Source organism: Pyrus communis, chromosome 14 (assembly GCF_041283825.1).
Source record: "Pyrus communis isolate YQ-2024b chromosome 14, ASM4128382v1, whole genome shotgun sequence".
NCBI lineage: Eukaryota > Viridiplantae > Streptophyta > Magnoliopsida > Rosales > Rosaceae > Pyrus > Pyrus communis.
Window position 1 is genome coordinate 17327266 of NC_142578.1, and position 10067 is coordinate 17337332.

The following is a 10067-nucleotide window of genomic DNA, read 5'->3' on the forward strand; positions in this document are numbered from 1 at the left end:
GCACTAAGGGCTCTAGTTTGCATAAGCGAGTAAAGATGTTGGACAGACCAACGGTAAAAAGTGCATCGACATATTATATAGCACCACACTTACATGACTTGGAGGGATTTGCTTCCCACTTAGCAGATTTAGAACGACAGTACCAAAGCTATAAACAACATTTTCTGGAGTGACTCACCCCACAGTGTAGCATATCTCTAGCATAAAAAAGTTATTTAGATATAGTAACAACAAAAATCAAACAGATGCCTAGTATTTAGACTAGAAACGTTATTACCATTTCTTAAATATTCAGGCTGCGCAAGATTTGTGCTGTAGCTCTTCCCATCCCTACTATTTCAGCTCAAGCCAAAACCTGAAAGGTGAGGATCACCATCCTACAAGTCCATCAAAATGCTACATTATCACCCCCATAAAAGGGTAATGGACACGGATATGACTGAAAATACATATATTTTTTATTGAACCAAGATGATCAAATCTGAGAAAAAAGGAATACCTCGTCAAAGAGAACCTTATAAGCATTTAAATCATGGTCTAACGGATGACCCTCAGTCTGATAACCCGTCCCTAATTCTATGATTTTATAAATTTTAAAAGTGTGATTCGGCGAAAATACCCCTAAGGGAAGGATTTTGACTTCCGTTGACTATTGTTTAAAGAGACGTACGACTCATTCTTTTACTTCTTTTACCATATTCTCAAAGTACTCGACGGTACGAATGTGTAGGCACAAGAGGAATCAAAATCGGAGTTACGGTTAAAATTTTACAAAACATCGAATACCGAGGGTAAATTGGTAATTTCATGATTAAGATATTTTGTTAGGAAAACTAATGATAAGGGTTTGAAAATTTTGAATGTTAACCAAAAACCATGTACTAACTTTATTTAATGGTTAGGACAAAACCCAATATTAAACTAGCCTAGTTAAAATGGTCCAAACTATAAATTTCCGATTTTGCCCCGACGGCAAGTCTTTGTTTGTTTATCCTCTCTTCCTTTCTTCTCTCTGATATTCCCTGCCTCCATAACCTCAAATTCCTCATCTCCTTTCGTCACCAACCGGAGCTGCAAAGCATGAGAGTGAGAGAAACAACCAGAGCAGCGAATATGATGACCATCCTCTCCTCTAAGACCATGAACATCCCTGACGGTGTCAAGATCAAGTTCCACGCCAAGATCATCAAGGTCCTCACGGGAATACGACCAGAAAGCGGAAGCTGAAGGTCAAGGCCTGGTTAGGCTCCCTCAAAATCAGTCTCGCCATCTGCACCGCTCTCTCCCACATCGGAAATCTCATCATCGACATCACCAAGGGGTATCGCTACAAGATGCGTTTGTGTATGCTAATTTTTCCATCAATGCCTCCATCACTAGTGAGGCCAGGTTGATCGACACACGTAACTTTTTGAAAGAAGGTGAGTAAGGTGGATATGATGATGTTTCTATCACCCAATGTGAAAAGGTCAAGGATAACCCCATCTTGGATGGAAATGAATTTTTCTCGATCTTGTGCCCTGATCAACTAGAAATGCCATCTTGTATAGCAGGAAGTTTCTTGATGGTATCTATGTGAGCGAGAGGGGAACCATTGTTGCAGAGGAATGAAGGGTGTTTGTTTTTGTGTTCTTTCTGAATGTAGTTTAATTTCTTCATGGGATTGGCTAGTTATTCCTTTTGTTGGAGAGTTCATGTGGAAGAAAATATATCAAGGGGCAGATGCGAGCTGCGGGTTTTGTTGAATGTTTTATTGTGTTGCTGTTTTTGGTAAGAAATTAGAGAGAAATATATTAAATATCTATCATGGTTGATATATTTGATTCATTTCATAAAGGAATAATGGAGAAACCGATGGATTTAAGTACTTGAGGGAAAGCTGCCCTTTTGTAATCACTAAGCTACTGCGTTACGTTGGAAGTATAGGTGAGCATTCTTTTGTTACTTCTGGGTACAAGGAAGCATTGATTGGAATGGAAGGCAGATTTAAGGCAAAGTTGTATTGATTTGGAAAATAAGCCACTAGAATGCTAAAATAAAAATGAGAGTTTGGTTCGTTTAATTTTTTTGTTTGTTTGTAATATCTCATGTTCTCAGGGATTTGTTTTGTGATGTAGTTTATAAACCTTTGATGATGGATGGCTATTATATGTGTGCATCTGGGGTGCTGTGTCGTGTGTTTGTGAATGAAAATAATAAATTTGTAAATGAAAATTTATGTGGTGTATTTGGAGGTGTTTTAAAATTGTGTTTTTGTTTCATGCATAACAAAAAAATCGTTGTTTAGTTTAAGAAATAGTGATATTACTCGTGTTCAATTCTACAAATAGTTAATGTTCAATTTTAGAAATAGGTAGTGTTCAATTTCAGCAATATTACTCGTGTTCAATTTCATAAATAGTACTCGTGTTCAGTTTCATAAATAGTTCTCGTGTTCACTTTCATAAATAGTAATTGTGTTCACTTTCATAAATAGTGATAATACCCATTTTCAATTTAAAAAATAGTCAGTGTTAAGTTTAAGAAATAGTGATAATAGCAATGTTCAGTTTAAGAAATAGTGACAACACACATATTCAATTCTAGAAATAGTGTTTCGTTTAAAAATTAGTGATGACATCAGTACTTAGTTTAAGAAATAGTGATAGTATCTTTGTTCAATTCGAAAAATAATTAGTATTTAGTTTAAGAAATAATGATAGTACAAGTTTTCAATTTAATAAATAGTCAGTTTTCAATTAATAAATAGTCAGTTTTCAGTTCTAGAAATAGTCAGTGTTTAGTTTAAGAAATAGTAATAGTACCTATGTTCAATTCTAAAAATAGTCAATGTTCAACTTAAGAAATAATCAGTATTCAGTTTAAGAAATAGTGATAATATTAGTCTTAAGTTCAAGAAATAGTGATAATACCCGTGTTTAGTATACAATGTGACATCCCGTCCCGGAATTATCGGAAAAGTACGTGTGAAATTACAACTCTGCCCCTAGTTCGTTTCGTGTACGTTTATTGGATGTTTTGTGTGGGGTGGACATGTGTTGGGCTACACACCCACACTGTCTCACTTTCCCTCACCCTCTGTCATTCTCTCTCTCTCCCTCTCCCCCCGAGTCCTCTATTCTTCTTCTTCAAAAAAAAAAACGTACGGACACTCACACAACCCCTCAAACCTGGACAGATCGAGGGAACCAAGGGCACCATCGAGTTTGTGAGGCTGTGAGGAGTCCAGTGATACCCTTTTCAGGTAAGAACATCGACGTTTTCACGTCGATTTCTTAAACTCCGATTTGAGTACTGTTCATGCAGCATTAATTTACTTAGTTTTTGGACATTTGAAGCTTGTAGATGTGTTGGTGAGGTCCCAAGGAGCTTGGGAGTGCATCATTGGACGGATTTGGACGTCGAAATCATGAACTGTAAGTTTGGCCGGATTTTCTTATTTTTAGAAAGTTTGATTCCGTTGTTTTTAGGCTCTAAAACTAGTCCAACGTGGTAGTTGAGGTTTAGGGCTTCATTTTGGTATAAAATACGTGAAAATTGGATGAAAAACGATGGAGAATAGTGAGTTTTAAACTTTCCCAGTTTTCCGGTGGCCAGAGTCCGGCGAGGGTAGATCGGAGAAGAAAGGAGAATATTCGGTTAAGTTTAACGGAATATTCCTAACGGCAGTGACGGCGTCAGTTAAGTTTAACGGAATATTCCGTCAGTTTAACGGAATATTCCTGACGGCGTCTGTTGACACCGTCAGTGTGCATGGCACGTGGCCGCGCGTGGGGGGCGCGTAGGTCCGTGCCTATTTCGGCGCGTGGGGGCGCGTGAGGGGTCCAAAAATTATTTTAAAAATATGGTTGTGATCCTGAGGTTGTGTAAAGCACGTTGGTATATTCATTTGTCCATTTTGAGCAATGTATGAGAAGTTATTACGAGAAGTTGGTTATGTGCTTTAAAGTTAACGTTTTTATAGCTATTTCGCATATAGGTGACACATACCCCGAGGACGAGTGTGCACACGCGAGGCAGGGGGGCTATGACCCTTCTACATACCAATGAGTGGGCTTTTGTTTTCCGTATATACCTATATACTTTTATATTCCCAGAAATTGTTTAAAAAGGGGTTATTTACGTTATGCCATGCACTTTATTATTATCGTTTATGCATAACGACATGCATTACTAGTTGCATATATATATACATATGCATATTGGGTGCAGTGGACGCACAGGTAAGTGCCAGGTAAGCGTTATTCACGTTTAAGTTTCAGTAGTGGTTTGAGATAGATAGAGAGCTCATAACCTGCACCCCCGGTGTTAGTGCTCCCGCCCGTGGCCAGGGCACAGTCCTTATGCTCACCTTGGATTCAAGGTAGGTGCACAGGCATGTCGTACAGACCACTTTAGGTGGTTCCGACTCGTAGGTGACCCGCGATTATTCGCCCAGTCTTCACGTGATCGTAGCACTTATTTACACCCAGGCCTGTCGTATAGACCACTTTAGGTGGTTCCGACTCGTGGGCAGGTTTAGATATTGAGATTGAGATTTGAGCTCTAGATGTAGCCGTACAGGTCACGTTAGGTGACTCCGGCTGCCAGATTACATGATATTGATTTGATTTATACCTGGGCACTTGCATATCATTATGAGATTTCGGCATGGCATATTATTTTGAGCATGATTGGCATATTTATACATACGTATCTATGATCATTTTCTGGGAAGTATACAGGTTTTACGGCGAGGGGTTAGAAAGTATTTTACTAAATGGTTTTCGAAAGCTTTGTTTTTGCCCACTCACACTTTTGTTTTGCGCCTCTCCAGGTTCTAGTTGAGTAGCAGTTCAGGTGGTATTCCCAGAGGATTCTCCCGGTTTTTCTGACAGATACTCACCAGCGTAGGGTCACCTTCGGGTGTATCTTTGTCGCAACTTTCTTTTGGACTGCTGTAGACCTGCTCTGAATTGTGTTTCACTTACGCTAGCACTTGTTTAGTACTTTGTATGCTAGTTTTAATTTATTCGTATTTTTATATTATTACTTTATTAGCTTCCGCACGTGCACATGGCTACGTCACCTTAGTGTGACGGCCAGCACGCTCCGATCTCGGTCAGGGTGTGTCAGTTTGGTATCAGAGCCTAGGTTTGGCAGTCCTGTGTCCTTGTGAGTATTCTAATGGTTTTGGTGTCTTCTGTCAGAATTATGCCGCCTCGTCGGGAACCCCGTCGCTCTTCTGATCCTAGTTTCCCTGATATTACTCAGTTGGGGGAAGCTTTTGCTACAGCCCTTCAGTCTGTGTTGCGCCCTCCCCAGAGGACTCCTCTGGAGACTATGTACAATCTGAAGTTGGATAAGTTTAAGGGCAGTGAGGGGCATGAGGGCGCAGAGCGCTGGCTAGAACGCATAGAGAAGACTTTCCGTGTGCTGCATAATCAGGGGAACTTGCCTATGGAGAGGTGGGTCGAGACGACCGCATGGTTTCTGGATACGGAGTCGGCAGCTTGGTGGGAGCAGGAGCTTCGTAGGTTGACTCCAGATCAGAGGACTGATTGGAACGTTTTTACGGATTTGTTCAGGAGGAGATACGTGCCCCCTGAGTACATTGACCGAAAGAAGCAGGAGTTTAATGAACTGAAACAGCGGAAGATGTCGGCGAATGAGTACTATCGCAAGTTTACGGACTTGTCACGTTACCATCCTGATGTCGCTGGTAATCCGACGGAGATGCTCCGTCTTTTCCGTTTGGGCACCAGGAAGAAATGGCGTTCTATGGCGTCTACTGTCCACAGCGAGACTTACCGGGACTTCTACGAGATACTGTTGAGGATCGAGGACTCTGAGAATATGTCGAGCGACACTGATGAAGAGAATAACAGCAACCAGAAGAAAGATGACAAAGGTAAAGGTCAGGCATCGCTCGGGCCCCGTCAGACTCAGAACTTCAAGAGAGGTGGAGCTAGTTCTAGTTCTTCGAGTGGTGGCTTCAGTGCCACTGGACAGGGTCGTGGAGGTAGATTTTCTGGTGGCGCTAGAGGCCAGAGGCAGGGCGATGGGGGGCGAGGCAGAACCCCTATTTGCCGCAGGTGTAACAACCGGCATTTCGGCGAGTGTAGACGTGGTAGCAGTGGTTGCTTCACGTGCGGACAGATGGGACATAGAGCGGCGAATTGTCCCCAGGGTCAACAGCAGCAGAAACCGCAGCAGACCTTTATGCCACCACCTGCACCACTCCAGCAGATCCAGGGTCCTAGTAGCTACGGCCAGACGGGTCGAGGTGGTGCCTACCATTATCAGGGGGATGCTGTCCCTTCTGCTCCGGGGCAGTATCAGTATCCCCAGGATCCCTATTCCCAGGGTGGCTATCCCCAGTATTCAGGCGGCTATATGCTGTATCCTCCAGCTCCAGCGGGTGGTTCACAGTGGTATCAGGGAGGACAGTATCAGCAGGGGGAGATTGCCACTGGCAGTGCAGGGTCTTCGAGACAGTCGGGTCAGCCCAGCCAGGGGCGTGGTGCTCAGGGACGCGGCGTTCAGGCGAGCAGAGGCCGCGGCGGACGTCAGCAAGGCCAGGGGCGTCTTCACAATATTTCCCTGCAGGACGCTCAGAACAACCCAGACTTGATTATGGGTACGTTGAACATTCTTGGTTGTTTTGCTAGAGTCTTAATTGATTGTGGAGCTACACATTCCGTAATTTCTCATACATTTGCTCAAGTGACGCAACCTCGCCCCACACCTCTAGGGTATGATTTAGAGTTTCTTATGCCTAGAGGAGAGAGTTGCGTTGTAGATTGTGTGTACCCAGGATGTCCAGTGATCGTAGAGGGTGTTGCTCTGTCAGCCGATCTTATCCCGTTAGATATTGTGGACTTTGATGTGATTCTGGGCACGGATTGGTTACATTTCTATCGTGCCAACATTGACTGTTACGGGAAAGTAGTTACGTTTCATCGACCTGGACTACCTGTGGTTACTTTTGTTGGTGAGCAGAGTGGGGTGAGATATGGCGTTATTTCGGCGCTGCGAGCGAAAAAGTTGTTATCTAAGGGTTGTCAGGGGTATCTAGCTCATGTGGTGCTAGATGAGGCTATTCCTAACAGAGTGGAGGATGTGAGAGTGGTCAGACACTTCCCTGATGTTTTTCCCGAGGATTTACCTGGTTTACCCCCAGATCGAGATATGGAGTTCACTATTGAGTTGATTCCAGGTACTAATCCTATTTCTTTAACTCCTTATCGTATGGCTCCCGCGGAGTTAAGGGAATTGAAAGTTCAGCTGCAGGAGTTAGTGGATAAGGGATTTATCCAGCCTAGTACTTCGCCTTGGGGCGCTCCAGTGTTGTTTGTGAGGAAGAAGGATGGAACTTTGAGGCTGTGCATCGACTACAGGCAACTGAATCGGGTGACGATTAAAAACCGTTATCCATTGCCTCGTATCGATGATTTGTTCGATCAGCTGAGAGGTGCTTGTGTGTTCTCTAAGATTGACCTGAGGTCTGGTTACTATCAGTTGAAGATTAGTAGGGATGATGTCCCTAAGACGGCGTTCAGGACTCGTTACGGTCATTACGAGTTTCTGGTTATGCCATTTGGGTTGACAAATGCACCAGCCGCCTTCATGGATTTAATGAACCGGGTGTTTCAGCCTTATCTAGATAGATTTGTTATTGTCTTCATTGACGATATTCTGGTGTATTCTAAGTCGAAAGCGGAGCATGTTCGACATCTTACTTTGGTGTTGAAGAGGTTGAGGGAACACCAGTTGTATGCTAAGTTTAGCAAGTGCCAGTTCTGGTTAGACCAAGTTGCGTTCTTGGGGCACATCATTTCTGCTCAGGGTATTTTGGTGGACCCTCAGAAGGTTGCAGCTGTAGAGAGTTGGGACCAACCGCGAACCGTCACCGAGGTGAGAAGTATCCTTGGTTTGGCGGGGTATTATCGGAGATTCGTTAAGGATTTCTCGGTGATTGCCTTACCACTGACGAGGTTAACGAGGAAGGATGTTAAATTTGAGTGGGATGATAGGTGTGAGCAGAGTTTCCAGCAGTTGAAGCATTGTCTCACTCATGCACCGGTTTTGGCACTCCCAGACGATAGTGGTGATTTCGAGGTTTATAGCGATGCTTCCTTGAATGGTCTGGGATGTGTATTGATGCAGCATGGTAGGGTGATTGCTTATGCTTCGCGGCAATTGAAACCTCATGAGATGAATTACCCTACACATGATTTGGAGTTGGCTGCTATCATTTTTGCGTTGAAGTTGTGGAGACACTATCTTTACGGAGAGAAGTGCAGGATCTTTACAGATCACAAGAGTCTCCAATATCTTTTTACTCAGAAAGAGCTTAATCTTCGTCAGCGGAGGTGGTTGGAGTTGCTCAGCGATTACGATTGCACGATTGATTATCATCCTGGTCGTGCGAACGTAGTGGCTGATGCACTTAGCAGGAAGTCACAGGGCCGTATTAATGCGTTGTACGCTAGTCGTGTTCCTCTTTTGGCTGACTTGCGTGCTACGGGAGTGAGTTTAGAAGCAGAAGATCGAGAAGTGGCGTTACTTGCTAATTTTCAAGTTAGGCCGATACTTGTTGATCGGGTACTTGAAGCCCAAGTAGCTGATCAGGAGACTCAAGAACTAATCCAAGCTCGGAATCAAGGAAGGAGGCGAGACCTCAGAGTTCGTGATTCGGATGGTATGTTGATGCTAGAGGGTAGAATGTTCATGCCTAATAGTGTGGATTTGAAGAAGGAAATTCTTGATGAAGCACATATCTCGGCTTATGCCATGCATCCAGGAGCTACTAAAATGTATCATACCATTCGACCATTTTATTATTGGCCGGGTATAAAGAGGGAGATAGCCAAGTATGTGAGCAGATGTGCCGTTTGTCAGCAAGTTAAAGCAGAGAGGAAGAAGCCGTTTGGGTTGTTGCAGCCGCTTCCCGTTCCAGAGTGGAAATGGGAAAATATCACCATGGATTTTGTGTACAAGTTGCCGCATACACAAAATGGCTTTGACGGCATTTGGGTGATCGTTGATCGACTCACTAAGTCGGCACATTTTATTCCAGTGAGAAAGAAGTATTCTCTGAGCCGTTTAGCGGAGTTGTTTATCTCGAAGGTGGTGAAGTATCATGGTGTCCCAGTGAGTATTGTTTCGGATCGAGATCCACGATTTACATCGAAGTTTTGGGTGCCTTTCCAGGAAGCTTTGGGCACGAGATTACTTTACAGTACGGCATATCATCCACAGACAGACGGACAGTCAGAGAGAACTATTCAGACCTTGGAGGATATGCTGCAAGCTTCAGTGTTGCAGTTTGGTGATGCTTGGCACCAGTGGTTAGATTTGATGGAATTTGCTTACAACAACAGTTTTCATTCGAGCATTGGCATGGCGCCATTTGAGGCCTTGTATGGCAGAGCTTGTCGCACACCGTTGTGTTGGTCAGAGGTTGGCGAGAGAGTTTTAGTGGGTCCAGAGATCGTCGAGGAGACTACTCAGAATGTTCAAGTGATTAAGTCTAACCTGAAAGCAGCTCAGGACAGGCAAAAGAGTTTAGCGGATCGGCATGCTACGGACAGAACGTATGATGTCGGAGACTGGGTATTTCTGAAGCTTTCACCGTGGAGAGGTGTCGTGCGGTTTGGAAAGAAGGGGAAGTTGAGTCCCAGATACATCGGACCATACATGGTCATAGAACGAGTTGGTGAGGTAGCTTACAGGTTGGAGTTGCCTCCGGAGTTGGCTAGAGTGCATAACGTCTTTCACGTGTCTATGCTTCGACACTATGTTGCTGATCCATCTCACGTGATACCTCCGCAGCCATTAGAGATTAATCCGGATTTGACGTATGACGAGGAACCGATGACGATCATTGATTGGAAAGAGAAGGTTCTGAGGAACAAGACGGTGAATTTAGTGAAGGTTCTGTGGAGGAATCATTCAGTTGAGGAAGCAACATGGGAGACAGAAGATCGGATGAGGGATTTGTATCCTAGATTGTTCTTTGGCTACTAGGGGTTGTTATTTGGTTGTTTTGAATTTCGGGACGAAATTCTATTAAGGTGGGTAGG

The 10067-nt window shown here is 43.7% G+C and overlaps 1 pseudogene; it reads left to right on the top strand.

The window, feature by feature from the left end:
• Nucleotides 1-1027: 1027 nt before the first annotated feature.
• On the top strand, nt 1028-2173 carry LOC148691303 (large ribosomal subunit protein uL6 pseudogene; annotated as a pseudogene).
• Nucleotides 2174-10067: the final 7894 nt, after the last annotated feature.